Source organism: Arvicanthis niloticus, unplaced genomic scaffold, assembly GCF_011762505.2.
Source record: "Arvicanthis niloticus isolate mArvNil1 unplaced genomic scaffold, mArvNil1.pat.X pat_scaffold_548_arrow_ctg1, whole genome shotgun sequence".
NCBI classification, from domain to species: domain Eukaryota; kingdom Metazoa; phylum Chordata; class Mammalia; order Rodentia; family Muridae; genus Arvicanthis; species Arvicanthis niloticus.
In genome coordinates, this window is record NW_023046175.1 from 25,031 (window position 1) to 44,567 (window position 19,537).

The following is a 19,537-nucleotide window of genomic DNA, read 5'->3' on the forward strand; positions in this document are numbered from 1 at the left end:
TATAGAGCTTTGGCTTCCAGCATGTCTCTGTGAGAAAGTTTAGGAGCAAAAGAGTATTTTCATATATTTAGTAGCACAACAAGAAAGCTGAGTGGTTACTTTTGACTGCACTGCACTGCTTACAAAGAATACTTCCTAATGTTGCCAAGATGCTATTCTCTGACTCAGTGAACCATGATATTTAAGACAGAGTACTTCTCTGTACTCTGTCAACTACTTACAGACCCGCTTCCTACACCTCATTCTGTACAGTCACACAATTTAGAACCTGACCAGGATAAGAAAAAGATCTAAAACCCAAAACAAATGGGAAGAGTAATGACGAAGGGAAGAAAAAGAAAAATCTTCTATAAATAAGATATAGCAGTTGAGCCACTAGGGGCTTGAGCAATGGTTTAAAAAACTGTTGTCAGCCTTCTGACATGGTGACACAGTGCTAACACCTACAAAGCTACTGCTTGCAAAGTAAGATGTTGATTAAAAAAAGCAAGCAAGATTGGGAAAAAGAAAGTCACATGATAACATGATTATATGCCGGGTAGGTTGACTACATGGTGTTATTATGTAGTCAGGGTAGGTTGGCCTGAACCACATGAGACCTTTCTTGTCTTAACCCAGTCTACGCCACTACAAAAAGCGTAACTTGGGCTAGAGAAATAGCTGAGTGGTTAAGAGCATTTGCTGCTCTTTTGGAAGACCCCAGTTTGGTTTCTAGTACTCTTGTTAGGCAGGTGACAACCACCCTGCAACTCCAGCTTCAGGGATCAAATGTCCTTTTCTGGACTCCACAGGTACCAGTATACTGATGCACATAACAAACACATAAGCACAAGGCTCCTCACTAGCAGCATGGGAGGTAGTATTTCTTCAGAAAACATTCTAAATATCAAAACCCAAACTGACATGGGCAATGTGGGTTAATGGTAAAGTACTTATACAGCTATGATCCACAGCAACACACACACACACACAACACACCCTAAACATCAAAGCCCACATATCACGTACAGTCAGGAGGAAATACATTCTGATATAGAGATAGGATTCTTGGAGTTGGCTAGATGACTCAGCAGTTAAGAGCACTGGCTGCTCTTCCATTCTTAGCACTCACACGGCAGCTCACAACTCTGTAATTCCAATAGGATCTGGTGCCTTATTCTCGACTCTGTGGACATTGTACATACATGGTGTACAAATATACATTCAGGCAAAATTCCCATATACATTACATTAAAAGACAAACAGGACTCTATGGGGAGAAGGAAGGCTCCTAAATCCCTAACTTAGGTACCCTATAAGTAAATGTATTTTCATATCATCTCAAAATTAAGTGCTATATATTATTCATGCATGTGTTACCATATGCATATACTGATGACATACTGAAAAAAGTATGACTGTAAAACAAGATAATGAATGGGAATGTTATATCCAGTAACATGTCAAGACCAAAACAGTCGTGTAGGGAAAATGTATACAATGGCCTACCCAAGTTGATAATATTTTGAGCCCAGAAACTAGGATCACAGTGAAACTGGATGGTGTTGTTGGTCACAGGAGAAGCATCACACCTTGCACGAAGAAGGTGCCGTAACCTGTATGTAATCTAGAAGAAAACAGAGAAAAAAAATTAATATATTTTTAATGCAAGTAATGTGTTAGAGAAGTTCAGCGAATTCCTAAAATAGCTACTGATATGTATGCAAAGAATCTCACTCGGGTTACAAAATCGGTCATACAAGCCAGGACTCCTGAGGCAGAGGCAGGAGGAGCTCTTGAAGTGAGCACAGTCTGGTTCTACACAGTTCCAAGACAGCAGAACTATGTAGAGACCTTGTCTCTACATAAACAGACAAGTAAACAAACAAATAGCCAAGATGGTCACCCAGAAGTTTCTGCTCAAATGTTACAATTTTGTGATATGACTCGGCTGTATTATTGCTTATTGAACTAAAAAGTATCATACAATTAAAACTGTCAGAAAACATGGTCTAAAAACAAAGTCCTGTGAGAATTTTGAGTGCTTGTGAGAAAACTCCCAGAAAACAAGAAAAGACCTTGTGACCTTAGTTTCTTCAAAATACAGATAGCAAGGCCCGGCTTATTTACCCCTTCATTCTGTGCTGTTCATTAGGCCGCCAGCCGGAGTGGTTTGCAACCAAAGTTAGTTGAATCTAGTTCTCAGATGACCCACTCACTAGTATAACAGTGTGGAATAACAGTTTATTTCAGACAGTTTGGTTTGACCAGAGCCAGGCTGATGCTGAGCAGATACAAATTTGGTTATTGGGTGTCCTTTATGAAACTCATTTATAGGGCAGGACAACTCCACTACTCCATGGGGAGGCACAGAAGGTTCTGAGCAGTTCATTGTCCATATTAACTACGATTTCTCAAGGTCTATCTCTATGCACAGTCACACACTGGGCTCAGTCTCCTGAACCTTTCAGCTGGCTGCAAGAAAAAGGCGCTCCATCCCCCTCTCTGTCTCTCACCAGAATCTTTCTCACCAGAACTGTATCACAAATATCAGTGGGTTTGGGGGCTGGGCGGGGGTGTGGGCATGTTCTGACAGGAGAGCCTACCAGTATTTGTAGTAAGATCCAGAGAAAAATAAAGCAATCTGCTTCCCAAACAATAAGCTTAGGCATGGCCTTCTTAGGATGGCTCCCAATTATAGCAGCATAATTATACAATGGGAAACAGTACTTCTGTAGCACCAGCCTGCTTGGCTAACCCCAGACAAGCTAAATTCAGGCTGTTTTTATGTTGTACATATATTTCTGTGCTAACTGCCACAGTAAGCCTCTTTCTTCCTTTCCTAGTTTGCTCCCCCTTCGCCCTGTCGCTTCATCACCATGCATGGCTCTAAGCAGCTTTCTTCTGCAACATTCTAGTGTGCAGTCTCTGGCCTCTCCTGTTTCTGTGCAGAACTGACCATCCTCCTGATCACTCCCTCCATCCTCCAGCTTTTCTGTACCCCTGATTCTGAGTCACTTGTACTCTTGTGATCACCCTCAACATCCGGAAGTTTTACTACTTCTCATTTTGTGCCACTAAAATGCAGCTCTTCAAGAGCAAAATCTGTTTTCAACTGTCCCTCAACATTTAAAATGTTGTCCAGAAGGTGGAAATATTGAGTAAGTAACTATTGAGTAAGAAAATTTCCTGCACATGATTATAGTACCTCATGCTACTATAATAAATCGACTAAAATGTATGAATGTACTCTGGAGTCTGTGTACTGTGCTAAGTTAATAGCACATAACAGGATGAACCTTCTGAACCTTTCCTGTGTTTTCCTTTTTCTTACTCTAACAATTCTGATTAGAAATCATATATGAAATGTTAACTCAACTTGTTCTGGCAAATGTCCTCATAACCTTTACCATTTTCTGAAACACAATAAATTACATTTTATTTGACTAATAATAAAAATGGAGGCTAAAGATATAGTTCTATTGGTAGACAGCTTGCCTAGTGTGCAGGAAGCTGTGGGTTAAGTCCCCAGAACCATATAAACTGGCTGCAGCGGTATGCACCTAATCTCTGCATTTCAGAGGTGGAGGCAGGAAGATTCAAAATTCAGACTACACAGTAAAGGTCAACTCTGACACAAACAAACACAGCAGTGAAAAAAAGTATACTGTAAGTATTTTTCAACATGTATTTTTATGGAATAAACTGAGCCAACTATCATGAATTATCTTACATATTTGTCTTTCACCTTACATATTTTCCTAGGAAGACAGAGTGTAATTTCAGCAGCTTGTAGTGGAACAATTTTTCTATTAAGTATCCTGTTTTGATAGTAAATTTACTCCTTTAGCCCTGCAACCATGGACTACAGACCTTTCTCCATCACCCCCTCCATCCTCCAGCTGGCTGCAGACCCTCCTCCTGAGCACTCCCTCCGCCAAGTGTACCTCATCCTGAGCACTGAGGTAGTGTAGGAGGTATACTTGGTGCTTCTCACGTCACACAGAATGCTTTCCAGGTTCACCCCACACAACTGACAGTTTGCTATAGATTTTATGAAAATACACTGAAACACGCTGAAATGTATTCCTACTTGTGACTCATTCAGTCCTGTGGGTGGGGTCTAATGAAATCAACGTGAGTAGGGCTGTGAAGAAAGCCAGTCTGCAGATTCATGTATGTGCTTGTTGTCAAGTAATACCTTTTCCTAACTTGAAACATGTAGTTCCACCTTCAACATCAAGGCTTTTACTGTATGCAAGACCCTGAACTTTATATACCACACAGCAGTCTCCAGAACAACAGGCTGAATAGCTTTTTGTTTTTTACAATGAATAGTACTGGTTGTAAACACTGAATGCCACCCGCTTTGGATATTTACCCCACGGTCAGATACTAGGGTGTTATGATAGTTCTGCTTTTACCCTTTTTGAAGAACATTATACTGTTTTTATTCACAACTATACTAGTTTACAGTCACCAGCAGTATAAAAGGGTTCCTCTGCAACACATCTCCAATTTTAAAAATGATGAAAGTTGGCTACATGACTAAAACCAACATCTCCATTCCTTTCACCCAGAATCCTCAGCTGTTAATAATTATTTGTTCTAGCACCCACTTAGCCCCTCCCATACACATTATTCTGAGAGCATGATACAGACACAAAGTCCTATATCCACTGCAGTGTAAGTGAAGCGAAGCAAATATTTAAAATAATTAACAAATTCTAAAATAAGCAAGCACCTGATTTAGGCTACTATCCAATGCAAACACTTGGCCTGGTTCCTGTGACATGCCTGAGTATTGTCTAGTCTCTGATGCAGCAAGACATTCTATATGCTCTGCACTCCTTTTTTCCCCTAAGTATTTTAAAACCAGGATGGCAGGCCCTGTTATGGACGGCATACATCAAATATATACAAATGTATACTGTAACTACACAGAGACAGCTGTCTGCCCTAATACAGAGAACCCTGTTTGTACTTAAGGATTCTCCCCAATGAACAGAACTTGGACCATGCCCTGGCTTTGTTTCTGTCTTTCTAAATATGTTCATGGAAAATGGAATAACATCACCACCTTCAGTACACTTATATTAAATCCATTTGTTTATCCAACTAATAACCCAAATCCAAGACAGTACCTTGTTTCATAATATTTGCTACTTCATTAGAGTTTGAACCTAAAATGTACCTGCACAGGCTGGTGTTTTAACACTCAGTTCCTAGCTATTTTGAAGGGTGGATCCTGGCTGGTAGAACAAAGTGCAAAGTACCTAGCCCTAGTTCTTCTGGGCTGTTGCCACTGTGGGCTGAGATCATGCTGAAACTGTAAACCAAAATAAAACTGCAATGTCTAAACTTTTGGATATTTTGTCACAGCCCTGATTATTGGCCCATGCTTCTGGGTGGCCCCCAGTCCTTGTCACATTATGTCCTTATTTATAATACTAATATCACACCATGCCAGGGAGAGGCAGATATTTTTACCTAAAATTATTTTTCCCTCTTAGTAGACCTAGTAGTCTATACTGAATGCGGATAGTATTTTCTTGTAAGAAAACAAAGAGGATGAGTGCCGGAGCTGGAGAAGTAGCTCTGTGAGTCAGGAGAGGTTGCTGCTCTTCCAGAGGACCTGGGTTCCCTTCCCAGTCAATACCCATCTGTAACTGCAGCTCCTGGCCTTGGTGCGCTCTTTTGACCTATATGGGCACTCAAAAAACATATACATAAGGGCAAGCAGCTATAATTAAAAGGAACTATAAGGCATCTTCCTTGGCTGTAACTATTTCTAAGCTAAGTTGTAAATCCCTTCCATTTAATATTGAGGTTTAATTTATACCTCAGAAGCTGAGTACCTATTTACATATTTGCTGAACAGGTAACAGAAAGGTCTAAGGTAGTATCAGGTATGGTCAAACTTGGCTCCTTGTCATGCACTAAATGTTTAGGATTTTTTTTCTGCTTTATTTATTATCTATCTAAAGTGTAAGCTGTTAGTCTTGACAACTCCTGATGTCCTTTAGATAATCCTAAAAATTAAGGCCTACCAGTACAAGAGATAAGTGAAGTCTTCCTGTTCATCTTTTCATATCTACAAGAACTTAAAATGAACTCAAGCTGTATGTATAATAAAAAAATCTAGTTACTGCTCAACATAACAAGGAATAAAAAATTTTTAACAGAAAAGGTAGCAAAAAGTTTGAGGTGGTTTTGGGGAAACTGGGGGTGGGGAAAGGTGCTGGGGAATGAATCCAAGGCCATACTACATCACAGGTCCCTGGTAATTGTGTCAGCCAGTCCTGGCTCTACAAATAGCTCAGTTTAACAATTATTATGTTTGTGTACTTATCATCTGTATCTGCTCACATATGAGCATTATAGCATATGTATGGAGGCTGAGGACAACTTGTGTTGTGATAGTTCTCTCCTATGTGGATCCTGGGAACTGAACTCAGGACATCAGGCTTGGCAGCTAGCACTTTAGCTATCTCTTCATACAAAGTAGCTTTTGACAAGCAATTCAACAAGCTATTACCTTTCTACTGAGGTTTAAATAGGTTTTAAACTTAATTTCTGTATTTTCAAGTTTTCACTCCTACAAAGAACATGGACTTTTGTCATCTATGTCTTCTGACAGACTAATCACCTTCAATCACTGAGATTCTATACTATCAAGCATTGAGCAACATCGAGTTCTGCCCTTACATCTTAGTATTTGAGTGCTTCCTTTAGATAGAATTAGTGTTCTCCCTCTTTTTCATTGTATTGATTCATTAAAAACCTAATAATAAGCTTTTTCAAAAAGTCTAAGCCAGAAGTAGTGATATGTGCCTATGATCCCAGCAGGACTGTAGCGCAAACCAGAAGAACCTACCATAGTGGTTGTAGTGGTGGTGGTGGTGGTGGGGGTGGTGGTGGAAAGAAGATGAACAAATGTGAATCAGGGAGAGAAAGGCTTTCTATGATAAAGCATCAGAAAAAGCTCCATGTTCTGAGTACTAAGGGTTAGGGATAGGGAACTGGTAGAAGAACCACAAACAAACATCAAGGAGTAATAAAAATGCCCTTGATGGCTAAAATGGGAAGGGGAGCAGAAAACTCATCCACCTCTTTTGTACTTTTCAAACCATTACCAGCAAAGAAATGCCCACTGCTTTATTTTCTTAGTTTCTATTAACATTGTTTTTCCTGCCTTCCTGTCAGGAGCCATAATGGGACAAGCTAATAACCAGCAGGTGATCATCCTGAAATGGCCTGCCCTGGATTATTATATAATCTGTGAGAGGTGCGCCCTTATTCAGCAAGGCTGTTAAGAGATTCATTTTAGGAGAGATTTCTGCGATTAATATGCTTTTACTATTATTATTAAACATACATAACAATCACTAAGTAATAGCACACCCCTTTGAAGCAGATCTCTGCAGATCCACTAAGATGTATTGTCTTGCAGTGATGCTATATAGACAAATAAATGACTTAAGTCTTAATGATGATCCTATAAGAATTCCTAAAATTATATCAAATTATTATTAAGTTCTTTTATCACGGGACTGCTATTAGGTCCCTGACAGTCAAAACTGTGATGAGAATTCTGCCAGTCTCCCAAGTGTCACCACTTAATTGCTCTTAGACAGTAACCAGACTTTCTCCTACTCAGAGCACATTCCAAGAGGTTGTAAAACAATTAAGTGAAGGTCATAAAAAGGGAACTAAGGATTTATTACAGGTGCTGGGACAGAAGAAAAAATATTGACTGGGTTTATCTATACAAAACTTCACTAATAACTCAGTTATGGTTTTAAGCCTCCAGTGAACCTGTGGAGCTGAGACAGGTGATAGATGTTTAGCCAGATAATTACTCCTAGTGGATATACATGTAAACATTCTGTTGTAAACTTCTATTTCAATTTATGAATTGATTTTTTTTGTGTGAACTTGTGATGAACTTTGTAACATAATCATGTATTCTGAAAGATGTCTAAGTACTGAGGACAAAGAGAAGAACTCCGCTTTCTACAACCTAGTAATAAATGCTGTAACTGTAAGTTATAAGTGTCTTCTTCCTGCAACTTCTGACTTGCAGGTTGAAAGTTAGAGCCATGCAGTTCCTGCTGAGATAGTACAAAGGCTATTTACTTAATCCTTTGCTGTTTTTAGGAAGAGGTGCTAAGTGCCAGAAACTGAAGTTTCTGGCCTCAGAGGATCACAGAAGGCAGGTCAGCCACAGTAGCATAGTAACTTAGATAAGTAAACCTTTTATTATACAGCAACCCTATATATCTCATAAGACAAAGTCTTACCCTCGAATCTCATAAGACCAAGTCTTAGCCTCTGATGATGCTCTTCCCCCTCTGCTGCCTTAAGAAACACCAAGAAGAAAAAAGAATCACCCCTACCCTGGGGCTGCCCCCCCCCCCCTTTTTAAATAACCCACAGATTCAAGGTTCAACAGATGACAGAGAAATTCTAAGCTTAGTAATGTTTAAAAATTTCAAAATATTATTTTATAAGATTTGACTTCTAAATAGATTTTCTCACTTCATGGGACTTAGCCGGTTTCTTTCTCTTTGTCTGGTTATGAAAAAGAGGAATTAACTAAATTAGAAGACATAAAATTAACAAGAAAGGCTAGCTCACACTAAAATTCTTCTACATGGTCAAAAATAATTAAGCAAAGAGGAATAATTTCCTCTCAATTGGGAGGAAAAGTTTGCAAGGGGGGGGGGAGGAGGGAAGAGAGAGAGAAAGAAAGAGAGGGGGAGGGAGAACAAGCAAATAACAGATATTTTCATAATGATAAAGACATCCAACAGGAACGAAGAGATGGCTCATCAGTTAAAAACACTTGCTGCTCTTTCAGAAGACCATTTAGCACACATGTTGGGTGGCTCACATAGCCTAGAACTCTAGTTCCATGGGATCTGATGCCATGAAACCTGCACAAGTGTGCATATACCTACACAGATACAATTTTTAAAAAAAAAATCTTTAAAAACTGTCCAATAGGTCTAAATGAACAAGTGCTTAACAACATACACCAACAAGCTAAATGCAAATTAAAACCACAAGGAGTCAGTTCGTCATGCTTGCAACTACAGCTGCTAGTTAAACAGTGATCACAGTAAATGCTGGTGAGGGTTGGAGATTGGTGATAATGTAAACTGGTTTAGTCATCATGGAAAACAGTATGGAGGTTCTTCAAACAAGTAAAACTAGTACTATATGCCCTAGAAGCCCTTTAATTGAATATATTCCCAAAGAACTAAAATACATGACAGAAATGTCTGGACTCCCATGTCTATTGTAATTTTCATGAGGTAAAGTGCCAGGAGCCATGAAGGAGAAGCTAAAACATAGCAGGTGATCTTTCTGAGATGGTCCTGCCATGGACTGCAATGAGAACTGTGTTCAAATTAACTTATTCTGAGATTGTAGGAAGCCGTCTACAACTTAGAGCATATTTCAAGAGGTTGTAAAACCATTATCCAAAGGTCATAAAAAGGGAACTAACAATTTACTATAGGTGGAAGAACAAAGATAAAATATTGACTGTGTTTATGTTCACTAATACCTTAGTCACAAAAATTAAGGTTTTTAACTTTCCATGAACCTGTAGAGCTAATGAGAGATGATGAATGACTAGCCAGATAATTACTCTTAATGGATATACATGTAAACATTCTCTGTTGTAAATTTCTTATTCAATTTATAACTTGAATTTATGTGTAAACTTGTGGTGAACTTTCTACCATGTGATCATGTATTCTGAAAGATGTATAAGTCAGAGGACAAAGAGAGAGGGAGAACGTTTAAAGCAGAACTCAAGAAGAATCTTTTAGAGATAAGAACTTTTTAGAAAAGAACTTTCTTAGAAAACATTTAGAGAGAGCTTAGAAGTAAAGGCATTGAGTGTAAGGACATTCATTATTGTGACATCAGAGGTGGGGGAAGAGCAGGATTAGAAGAAGATAGCAGAGAAAACTTTTTAGAGAGAACTTTTTGTAGAAACTTTTTGGAAAACTGAAGAACTTAGAAATAAAGGCTAAAACCACTTTTCGAAGTGTCCCTCTTTCTTCATTTGACTTCAACTAGCAGGCAGGAAGTTAGAGTCACACAGTTCCTGCAGAGATAGAGCAAAGGCTACTTTACACCTTTTACTAGGAGGTGCTAAACACCAGAGACTGCAGTTTTCTGGCCTCAAAGGAACACAGGCAGGTCAGTAGTAAAATAGCTTAGACTTAAGATAGGTAAATGTTTTATTATTAAACAGCAACCTTAAATATCGTGCCCTAACAATACTCTTCCCCTCTCCTTATCTTTAAGAGAGAACCAAGAAACAAAGTAGTGCTGGGTATGGTTCCCAGCAGTAAAGACAGAAAAAGAACTTATAAGTACACAGACTGATGGATATATACATATCTATAGATCTTCACGTATCCACTGATGGACAGTGATAGATATTTATACAGATCTATGTACCTTAATACACCATCAATCTCATATACAATAGAATGTTTGATATTTAGAAAAAAAACCCTTAACATTTGTGACAAGAATACAACTCTAGGTTATGCTATGCTTAGTGACATCACTGTAACTGAAATAGCATAAGACATTAACTGCTTTATTATCTCATGTCACATCTCAAAAAACAAAATTCAAATGTGTAGAAACAGAGCACCAGGCAGAAAGAAGCAGATAATGTTGAAATTAGTCAATGACTGATTTAACAAATAAATGGGTATATATAGTATAAAGATTATTTATTCTTGAAGCAGTAAAAATAACTAAATCACTGTTAATCATTAAAGAAATGTACAATAAAACAATTTGTAATTAGGAATAATTTTTAAAATGCTTATAAGTCAGCATCCAGCCATACTTTGAGACTTGCCTTAAATATTTATATTTTTAAAATGTAAAGCAGTATTATTAATTTAACTAAGTAAACCATATATGACACATGGGTGCTATTTCTGTCACTTGACTGTATAGAGTATATGACAAAGGATGTGGGGCTCTCAACACTTCAGAATAGATGGATAGATCTGCTCACCTTCAAAGCCACACTCTTCTATAAACACAGTTGAGACCAACAACAAGCAGCCCTGGACACTTGATGGAGACAGAGTTTGGCAGGACAGACAGAGATCCTACATGCTCCGGGTATAGTGGCAATATTTCAGTAAGTATACAAAATCCTAAACCACCCTTGTGAGATGCTGTTTGTTCTCCAGTAGCATGTGCCGCAGCGTGAAACTGACAGATGATCAGACTCAAAGGTGAGGCGTGGTTATAGCTCTTTAAAGGATGGTGTTAGACATGCTATTTATCACAGTTGTCTCATCAATTTGTCCAATGAAATGGCTAGCTAGGAACACTTAACAATGATGTAAATATTCAACATGGAAAATGCTTAAAATTAGATGAGGCAGGGTGTTAAGTGATAGTAATGTTTACTATCGATATTTATTATTATATTGGGCTCATTTGCCACAGAGTGAAAAAAAAGATAAATATGAGTGACAAAAGACTAAAATTGACGTTATATCAAAATCATTTCAAGTAAAAACATTTGGCAGGGGAATCTCTGAGAGTTGGAGGCTAGACTGATCTACAAAGTGGGTCCCAGGACAGTCAGGGTGATTATATAGAGTAGCCCTGTCTGGAGGCTTGGGAAACCAACACAAAACAAAAAAAAAGCAATTAAGAACGAATACGTACTCTATCTCTGTGTTTTGTTTTGCTGTTGTTGGGGGGGGTGGGGGTGGTGTCTGTCTGTGTAGCCCTTGTAAGTCTGGAACTCACTATGTAGACCAGTGGCCTGCCTCAACCTCCCCAGTGCTGGGATTAAGACAGGTACCACCACACCCAGATTTTTTTCTTTTTCATGGTGCCTTGCTAAGTTACCCAGGCTGACCTTGAACCAGGAAAGTGCTCTCCTTGAGTAGCAGGAATTCAAGGTGTGCAGGCTTATTTCTGAATACGAAGCACTCAACTCCTGCCTCACTATGCATGCTACAGACTATTAAACCCTGGATCCCATCTTACCAGCCGCTTGCTGTATAGCAAGGCTGTGCTGCTGCCACTGGAAACAGCCCATTTAGAAAAATGCATGACGTGCTCTAACTGCTTAGAAAGCCCAGCCACTTCCTGCTGTTGCTGCATAAGTTTCATTCGATGGTCCTTTGCAAGACTCTGAAAAGAAAATAATTTCAGAATTAGTCTCTGTACTTTGTATTCATTTCCATGATTATTTTCAGATAATCAACTCACAATAAGAACCGGTCTGTATTCAACTGACAGTAATTGAAAATGATTGTAAGCAGTTTCCTTCATAGTACAAAGGCTCCCTCTGAGTGTAATCAACGTGCAGCCTTGGTGTTTTCTCCACCTTTTGCCTGTAAGCCTGGTTTATATAGGTCTCAGAGTATGACTCTTGCCAAATTAAACAAAAACAGACATAGGTTAGCTATAATAATCTAAGTGTTAAATTCAAAATACCTAAAACAGATATATCATCCAGTTATCTACTGAAATTACCAGTTGGTTTTAACCAATACATAGTACCACATCTTACAGAGTGCAAATAGCTGAATCATGCCCAGTGGTAGTTGAAACTTATCTTGTATTTGGTATTAAAAAGAAATCAAGTTGTTTGTCTTGAGAGTTACTAGAGAAGCCACTAGATAAGTACTACTGTGAATGCATTCCCATAGCAACTATATAAAACTAAACTATAGATTCAATGCCAACATGGCAACCCTGCCACAATGGGTTACAATATAGACTTTCTCCACAGAAAATGCATACTTAGGAAACACAGCGATCAAAAATGGAAGGCACCATATTGAGTTATTTAACAGTCTTTATTGAACAAACACACACACACACAAACCTCATCCATAATGGAGGTGAGAAGGACAAAAAGATACTAGGGCTTTCTATTAACACAGATGATTAGAAAAACAGAACGGAGCTCTCCCTGTGTGCCCTGGTCAGCTGTCTGGACAATGCACGAAGTCAATGGCTTTGACAGATCTACTTTAAGTGTGACTCAGAAGATAATTTATTTAACAGCTGCACTGACCTCGGCAAAACTACAGTGTGCCTTTGGAGTGGAAAGAACTTTTTGAAAACTTCTAAGAGGATTGGAAATAGAGAATGAGAAGTTCTGGTGCCTTGGTTTTCCAAGGTAGCAAGCAAACTGGCTCCATTTGTCTGTCTCAAAAGTGACTCGTGAACCACAAGAATGATGATTTGAGGCATATCCAAAAAATACTATGACATTTTCAGGTTGAAGTTAGTCAAAACTAATTCTGACGGCTGAGTACACGGTCATAGATTCATTCTGGAGTCTTATCCTCATTTTTCAACTCTTCATGTGAATGAAGCCAAAGCAGTAAACTATGTTATATAGAAAACCGAAATCATCAAATTCTGCTTAAATGTGCCCATGTTTAAAGCAACTACTACAAAACCTTGAAAATACAGATACCATGACTGAGCACTGATTCCTTTCATCCAAAGTACTTTCTCAACTAAGTAACTAACTTCATAACAGCAGAATTATAAATAGCCATTTTTTTCCTAGCTGGGATAGGACTCTCTCATAGAGATCTTATCAACTGATTAATTATGAATTAAAGATGAACTAAATTTTTTTTTCCTGGCTGTCTCTACTTCACGTCTTCCCATATTGGCACTTTCTTTCTGCTCTTATTCTCAACAGATTCTGGTCTATAAATTCTTTCTCACCAACATACTGAAGGAATAACTAAATAGTATACAGTAAGTTCACGTACCATGTATACTATAGCCCCATATTATTGCTGGTCAAACATCTGCTGTTGCCTTTGATGAATTTAAGAAAGACAAGCAAGCTGGCATATGGTGGCTCATGCCTTTAACCCCAACACTTAGGAGGCAGAAGCAAGTAAACCTCTATGAGTTTGAAGCCAGCTTGGTCTACGAAGTGAAAAAGAAAAAGAAAAGAAAAACAGAGTAGAAAAAGATGATCAAGATAGTACATCTTTTATTGTTTCACAAATAATTCTAAACAACTCTCCTGCCTTGAGCATATACTCTGTAAGTGCTGCTTTTAGAACTGCGGCTATATCTAAAATAAAGCTGGGCATGGTGGCCTAGGCCTGGAACCCATCATTCAGAAGGCTATGGCAGGAGGATTTTGAGTAATAGGTCAGCATGGGCTAAACAGGGAAAAAATGTTAGCAAAACAAAGAGTTTATAATATTGAGGGTAAGAAATACATTATATGTATCTATTTTATTGTTCTTGCTGATTTGAGTCAGAAAAGGTCTCAGTTTGGAGCCCTGGTTAGCCTGCATCCCATTATATACACCAGGCCAGTCTTGAACTCACAGAAATTCCACCTGCCCCTGCCTCCTTGATGCTGGGATTATAGGCATAAGTCACTATACCTATTTTACCTAATCTCTCAGAAGGCTAATTAAATGCCATGCATTACTAATAATGAGCTGTACTGAATATTTTGTTTGGTACTTCTATCATTGTGCAAGCATCATAGAGTGTATCTCCATCAACAAAGACAGATGGCCATGAGATAACATAGTATATAATCTTAAAAGATCACTATTATAGTTTGCTATTGACAGGAACATCACTATATGTTGCAAGAATCTATTTAAAACCTATATATTGCAAACAGTGGATGTGGTTATTTAAATAGAAATGGCCCTCACAGACTCATGTGTGTAAATGGCACTTTAGGAGGTGAGGTGCGGCCTTGGTGGGGGAACTGTGTCACTGGAGGCCTGCTCTGAGGTCTTGGAAGCTTGAGTCTCACCGGCGTGGCACATATTCTGCCTGTGGATCAAGGCGTAGAACTCTCAGTTCCTTCTCCAGCATCATGTCTGTTGGCACACTGACTAGCACGTTTCTCTGCCATGATGAAAATGGACTAAAACTGTGAAACTGTATGCCAGCCCCAGTAAAATGTCTCCTTCATGAGAGTAGCTCTACACAGCAATAAAACCATAACTAAGTGTGCATATTTTTCTAGAAAATTCTGTATCCCCTTGATGATACAATAATAGCTGTTACTTCAGTGAATATCTAACTATGAACGACACTCAACAGAGCTTCGCAGTAAGGCAATGCTGTAGAGTAAATGTGAGGATTAAGACACTCTTAGTGTATGACAGGGCTATAGGCAGGGAGCCACAAGGCGGCATCTGGCAGAAGAAAGCATGTTGAATCACAGACCCTTACCACTGCCCGACTCACCTCAAGCTGGTGCAGCAGAGCTTTCCCTTTTTTGTTTATCTCCACCATTAATGTGAAGATGGCAACTTTAATATCCTGTTCCACCTGCTTTTGGTTTTGGTTGACTTCAATTATCCTGAAAATGAAATGAAAGAGAGAAAATATCTAAAATTAAACCAAAATGTTTAGTCTTAAAAAGCTCTATTTCCAAGTCCTATTGACTTGGAGACAGAAGACATTAGAAACCATAATTCAGTTAACAAAACATGGACAGTGGGTATATTTTAAAGAACATGGTTTTAAAAAATATGCCACACAGCAGTATGCGGGCCTAAAAAAATAGGACCTGGGAGTAGACTGCAACTAGAATTTATAGTCAAGACAAAACAATTATGACTGGGAACAAGTTTGGCTATATAACTGTGATATTCTGATCTCAGGTGTCTATTTTTTTTAAGCTTTATTTATTTTATGTATTTGAGTACACTGTCACTGTCTTCAGACACACCAGAAGAGGGCATCGGATCCCATTACAGATGGTTGTGAGCCACTGTGTGGTTGCTAGGAATTTAACTCAGGACCTCTAGAAGAGCAGTCAGTGCTCTTAACTGCTGAGCCATCTCTCCAGCTCCCAATCTCAGGTGTCTAAATTGGCAATTTTCACCATATTGAAACACAGAAGCAAAAGACAACAAAATTAGTTTACGTTTCTCAATGGTTCAGAGGCTAAAGTTCTTTTTACACTAGCATGAGGACCAGAGTCCACATCCCTGGGATCCACACAGATGCAGGGTAGCTGTGGAAACCAACCTGTAATTCCAGCCTGAGAAAGTGAAGACAGAATCCCCAAAGTGAACTGCTTAGCAACACTATATACATATATCAGTCAGCTCTTTTAACTAAGAGAATCTGCCTCAATAAATAATGTGTAAGAGCAACAAGGATGACCCCTGATATTAACCTTAGGCCTCCACACACATGTACACATGCACATGTATACCAGCATACATCAGATGCCATACACATGCAAACACACATATAAATGCACACCCCCACACATAAAAATGGAGGGTGGTGGGTAGGTACAGTGATTATTTTAGTCTTCTGGTTTTCTTTTAAAACACTAAAATATTCTAAGCTATGTTTTTGCTTTAACCCCAGGTGTGGGGATAAGGGGCTGCTTCAGTTGTCCACAGCAGCTGATTATGATCTGCCTCGTGCTCTAGCAGAAAGAAGCATGCTGTGTCAGCTGTGACTGCATAACATTTGGAATTCTGGGAACTTTTCAGAGGGTATATAAGTGCTAGAGCCCCCATAGGGTGTGGGTGGTTGTTGAGTGTTTAGGGAGGTTGGATGTCTTTTGTTAGCAGCCATACTCAAGAGACAAAAGGAAATAAGAGCCAAGTAGCTGAAAAGGAGAAAAAGATTTAACTTCAACATTAATTAAAATATGATTAGAAGAGATTTACTAATAAGCTTACTCAGAAAATGTTGAGGCACAAGAGTTTTAGCACCCACATATCACTAGGAAAACCAGGAATGCTAGTCATGTATGGGGTATCTCCTCAAAGAAAGAAATAACTTTCCCAGAAGGCTGGGAGTGGATAGTCAATGACTTTTTGTTCTCTGTAAAGGTAGACTTCACCCAAATGCCCCAGAACATTATCCCAGATTCTTCCTCCCCACACCTTTTATCTTTAGCTCCCAATTAATAGAACCCCTGCCAGGAGCCATCAAGGAGAAGCTAAAACCTAGCAGGTGATTTTCCCCAACATGGTTTCACCATGGACTGTAAAGTTAATGATGGATTTGCTTCATTAGGCAAGGCTGAGAAGATTACATTTGAGGAAAGATTCTTGGTATTAATATGCTTTTCCTGTTATTATTAAATATATATAACAATCACTATGTATTAGCCCAGCCCTTTGAGCAGATTTCTGCAGAATTACTAAGATGGACTATCTTGAGTGATGCTACATAGACAAACATGATTTCTTAATTCTTAATGATGATCCTATAAGAATTCCTAAACTTTTTTAAGTAATGTTTAAGACCTTTTTAATAGGACTGCTATTAAGTCCTTTCTGATGTTAAAACTTCAATGAGAACTCTGACAGTCTTCAAGTGTCAATCAAGTGTTAACTGCTTCTGAAACAACAAGCAGGTGTTTACAACTTAGAGCACATTCTAAGAGGTTGTAAAGCCATTAACCAAAGGTCATAAAAGGGGAATTTAGGATTTACTATAGGTGCAAGGACAGAAGACAACATATTGACTGGATTTATCTATATGAAACTTCACTAATACCTTAGTCACAAAATTTATGGGTTTAATTTTCAATGAACCTGTTGAGCTAGTAACAGATAAAGGATGTTTAGCCGGATTAATTATTCTTAATGGCTATGCATGTAAACATTCTCTGTTGCAAACTTCTTATTCAATTTATGACTTGAATCTATGTGTAAACTTGTGGTAAACTTTTTACCATGTTATTATGTATCCTGAATTATGTATAAGTGCAGAGGACAAAGAGAACAGAGACTCCCTTTTTACTTGGAAAATCTTTTAGAGAGAACCTTTTAGAGAAGACCTTTCTTAGCATTCATAGAAAAGTTTTTAAAGAGAACTTAGAAATTAAAGGCTAAAATCACTTTTTAAAGTGCCCCTTTTCTTCCTGCAATTCCAACTAGCAGGCAGGGTGTTGGATCAGCAGAGTCCCTGGGGAAATGGAGAGAAGGGACTTCACCTAATCCCCAGCTTTAGGCTTACCACAGGTGCCAATCCTAAGTCAGAGGCTTTTAACCCTTACAAAGAGCAAAGTTTTTAGGACTTTGTAGAAGTTATCAACAAGCATTCAGGATAGTTAGAGAGCTAGAACATCTGAAGACTATCAATCTCTAACGCTACACTTGCATCTGACTCTGTGTCTCCCTTCAACCCATTTCAGACAGGGAGGTTTCTGGCAGAAGCCATCCTTAGGAGAGATGTTACATGTATTTTATGGCCTGCTAACCTCTATGCTACCTTGGCAGGAGACACCACCGATTCTAGGCCTTTTAGCTACAGAACCCATTTCAAGGTCACATGTACTTTTGCAAAGCAGTTGCTATATTGCCATACCTTATGCTTTATTGTGCAGCTGCAATTGGAATGATGGTTGCCTGGAAACTTTTTCCCAAATTCAATTGTGTTTAAATATGCTTGCAATAATCTGCCTCGCACCAGACTCTTTAGAAGTCTGATAAAGTTTGATGAAGTCAAACTGAACTGAATTCTCATTCTCACATATTTGCAGTTGGTTTCCCTGCCTGTTGTGACACTTGCCCATACCTGATCAAGAAATATTAAATTACATAGAAATAAATTAAGCTGAGGGGCTCTCCCCCAGTGTTATTCAATGACTTTAAGACAGACAGCTTACTATCTCATTTCCTCTAGACAATACAGGAGAGTAAAGAAAACAGAACTGTACTCCCGACTTAATTAGAATTTAAGTTTGCTGAAGTTGTGCTTTTATAAAAACCACTCATTAGGGCTGCTTGTTCGTTAAAAGTCCTTCCTGTTGGTATCAGGAACAGGCTTGGCAGATTGCTTCCAAACCCATCGGTGGTAACACCCATTGGTGACAGTGACCCACACGTCTGCTGCCATGGCAATCTCATACATTCCCAGAGTCTACATCCCACCCTTACCTGTGAGCGATTACATTACAGCCTAAATAAAAGGCAGACCCTTCCTGACCTTCGCACCCTTTTTTTTTTTTCCTTTCTCTGTTCTCCTTTGTCTCTGTCTCCTCCAGCCCCCAATAAACCTCTGTCAAGTGGCACTGCATTAGCCTGTCTGGTCTGTCTAGACTTGAGCCGTGATTCCAACATAACACTGCCTGCCTCCTCCTAGGAGTGGCACTTGTCAAACTGCCTTGAAGACACAGACCTTGTGGACGGATGCTCTTTTAAGAAAACGGAGCTGTGCTTCTCTGTCTCGAAACTCACACAACTGTACATAAGATTAGAAAGTTTCTAGCTAGTCAGAACTAGACCCCTCTTAAGCACTAGCTGGGAGCCCAGTTGTGTGCTAATAACAGTTTTTCTTTTTCATGAGTGCCTAGTGGAATCCTTTGTTGGCTTGAACTACTTTTATGTTTTATGAAACAAGTATTTTAAGAGAAACATGGAGATGAAATGGATAGAAAGAGAACGGAGCCTCATATCCAATACACTGGAACAGCTGACACAGGAGGTACTGGTGTCTACACACCCGGTTCTACATAACTAAACACAACTTCATTTTTCTTGCCTGCCCCTCCTAC

The 19,537-nt window shown here is 38.9% G+C and overlaps 1 pseudogene; it reads right to left on the bottom strand.

The window, feature by feature from the left end:
- LOC117702185 (transcription intermediary factor 1-alpha-like) overlaps positions 1 to 19,537 on the bottom strand; it is a 57,890-nt pseudogene that overhangs the window by 19,944 nt on the left and 18,409 nt on the right.